At 43.3% G+C, this 3,156-nt stretch overlaps 1 non-coding gene across 1 annotated transcript; it reads left to right on the top strand.

Annotated features, from left to right (window-relative positions):
• The first annotated feature begins 2,674 nt into the window (after positions 1 to 2,674).
• Positions 2,675 to 2,781, top strand: LOC141675644 (small nucleolar RNA R71). Its single transcript, XR_012556287.1, has one exon. It is a non-coding gene; the product is annotated as a small nucleolar RNA R71 (small nucleolar RNA).
• The last annotated feature ends 375 nt before the right edge of the window (positions 2,782 to 3,156 follow it).

The raw sequence follows: 3,156 nt of genomic DNA, 5'->3' as shown, positions 1-3,156 counted from the left end.
CCAATTGAGCACCAAATTAGTTTCCACGCACCTTTTGAGTACGGCACGAAGATTATTCAAACATTCATCATACGAATGTTCAAAGACGGAGAAGTCGTCCATGAACACCTCGACATTATTTCCAATCATGTCAGAGAATATCGCCATCATACATCTCTGAAAAGTGGCCGGTGCGCCACATAACCCAAACGAAACTCTGCGAAAAGCAAACGTGCCAAATGGACACGTGAAGGTAGTCTTTTCCTGATCTTCTGGTGCAATACAAATCTGATTATACCCTGAATAGCCATCCAGAAGACAATAATTCTCATGACCAGCCAACCTGTCAAGCATCTGGTCAATGAATGGAAGAGGGAAGTGATCCTTCCTCGTGGCTTTGTTCAACTTTCGATAATCCATGCATACTCTCCATCCTGTAACTGTTCGAGTGGGGATGAGCTCGTTCTTCTCATTTGCTACCACAGTAATACCTCCTTTCTTAGGCACATATTGTACGGGGCTCACCCAAGAACTGTCAGAAATAGGATAAATGATGCCTGCATCTAGCCATTTCAGAATTTCTTTCTTCACCACCTCCTTCATGATAGGATTAAGTCTGCGCTGCTGCTCAACAGTTGGCTTACTACCTTCCTCTAGCAGAATTTTATGCATACAATATGAAGGGCTGATCCCTTTGATGTCTGCTATGGTCCATCCAATAGCTGATTTGAATTCTCTCAAAATCCTTAAGAGCTTGTCTTCCTCACTATCTGAAAGGTCAGATGCAATAATAACAGGTAAAGTAGATGCATCACCTAAAAAAGCATACCTCAAGTGTTCAGGTAATGGCTTGAGCTCCAAGGTAGGTGCTTCCTCTATTGATGGTTTGAGCTTTCCTTCAGCATTCTTGAGGTCAGAAGTACCAAGAGATTCAAACGGCATGTCCAGCTTTCGCTTCCAGGGAGAAGCATTCAGATATTGTAATTGCTCGTTGCCATCTTCATCATCACTGTCAAAATCCCCCACTAAGGCCTTTTCCAATGCATCAGACATTAGCATGAGATCGAGTTCTGAAGTAACCGCAGAATCAATCACATCTACTTTTAAGCACTCCTCATCTTCTGTAGGGAATTTCATTATCTTGAACACGTTGAAGGTCACATCTTGATCTTGTACCCGCATAGTAAGTTCACCTTTCTGCACATCTATCAAGGTACGGCCAGTAGCCAAGAAAGGTCTTCCCAAGATTATGGGAATCTTCTTATCTTCCCCGAAATCCAGAATAACAAAATCTGCAGGAAAGAAGAGCTTATCCACCTTGACTAGCACATCCTCCACTATGCCCCTTAGGTAAGTAATAGAACGATCAGCCAATTGTAGAGACATGTATGTGGGTTTTGGATCAGGAAAATCCAACTGTTTAAAGATCGATAACGGCATCAGATTGATTCTTGCTCCCAAATCACAAAGGCACTTGTCAAACGACAACTTGCCAATGGTGCAAGGAATGGTGAAGCTACCTGGATCTTTAAGCTTTGGAGGTAACTTTTGTTGCAGAACAGCGCTGCATTCTTCCGTTAGAGCAGCGGTCTCAAGGTCATCCAGTTTCACCTTCCTTGAAAGAATACATTTCATAAACTTCGTATAACTAGGCATTTGCTCCAGAGCTTCAGCGAAAGGTATATTGATGTGAAGTTTCTTGAACACCTCCAGAAACTTACCGAACTGTTTATCCAGCTTTTGTTGCTGCAATCTCTTAGGGAAAGGTGGTGGAGGATAGAGCTATTTCTCCCCTATATTACCCTCAGGCAGAGTATGTTCAACAGTAGTCTTCCTTGGTTTCGTCGCTTTCTCCTTTTGCTTAGCTTCTTCATCTCTAACTTCAGCTTCTCCTTCTTTTGCCTTTTCAGCGTCAGCAACTTTCCCAGACCTTAAGGTAATAGCCTTGACTTGCTCTTTAGCTTCCTTCCTGCCTGGTACTTCCGTGTCACTGGGAAGTATGCCAGGTTGACGATTGAGCACTGCATTGGCTATTTGACCAATTTGATTTTCCAAGGTCTTGATAGAAACCGCCTGACTCTTGCATAACAGCTTAAGTTCCTCAAAATCAGCACTAGTAGGTGCAGCTACACTTCCCTGTTGAGGATATGATTGCCTTTGAGCATACGGCTGTGGTTGCTGAAATCCAGGTGGATTAAACTATTTACTCACACCTTGCTGATATGGTGGCTGAATAGCATTCTGATTATTACCCTAGCTGAAATTTGGATGATTTCTGTTGTTAGGATGATAAGTAGTTGGCACAGGCTGCTGTTGTCTCTGATAATTATTCACATACTAAACAGATTCGTTGACAAGAGAACACTGATCCGTAGCATGAGAACCTGCACAAAGCTCACAGACCATAGCTATTTGATTAACTCCATATTTAGCTAGAGAATCAACCTTCATCGACAGCGCTTGAAGCTGCGCTGCAATAGCGGTGACTGCATCGACTTCCAGAATACCTGCTACCTTCCCAGACATCATCCTCTGAGTTGGGTTTTGATGCTCATTTGCAGCCATAGTCTCGATAAGATTATAAGCCTCAGTATAGCTTTTGGCCCATAAGGCGCCTCCAGCTGCTGTATCGAGCATGGGCCGAGATTGGGCCCCCAAACCATTATAGAAACCAGTGATCACCATCCAATCGGGCATTCTATGATGTGGACACTTTCTCAACATTTCCTTGTAGCGTTCCCAAGCTTCGCACATAGATTCTGTAGGTTGCTGCGCAAACTAAGTAAGAGCACTCCTCATAGCAGCAGTCTTTTCCATCAGATAAAACTTCACCAGAAACTTTTGCGCAAGATCTTGCCAAGTAGTGATGGACCCAGCTGGTTCAGAATGTAACCAGTCCTTAGCTTTGTCCCTCAGTGAGAATGGGAAAAGCCTCAGCTTGATAGCCTCATCAGTCACGCCATTATACTTGAAAGTGCTTCAGATCTCGATAAAATTCCTTATGTGCATGTTGGGGTCTTCAGTCGCAGCTCCTCCAAAAGAAACAGAATTCTGCACCATCTGAATAGTGTCCGGCTTGATTTTAAAGGTGTTATTTTGAATAGCCGGATGAAGAATGCTTGATTGAATGTCATCAATTTTAGGCCGAGAAAAATCTATAAGATCTGGATCAGCCTG

The sequence above is a fragment of the Apium graveolens genome, chromosome 7, assembly GCF_009905375.1.
Source record: "Apium graveolens cultivar Ventura chromosome 7, ASM990537v1, whole genome shotgun sequence".
Lineage (NCBI taxonomy): Eukaryota > Viridiplantae > Streptophyta > Magnoliopsida > Apiales > Apiaceae > Apium > Apium graveolens.
The sequence above is the reverse complement of the archived record's forward strand: the minus strand, read 5'-3'. Positions and strand labels throughout refer to the sequence as shown.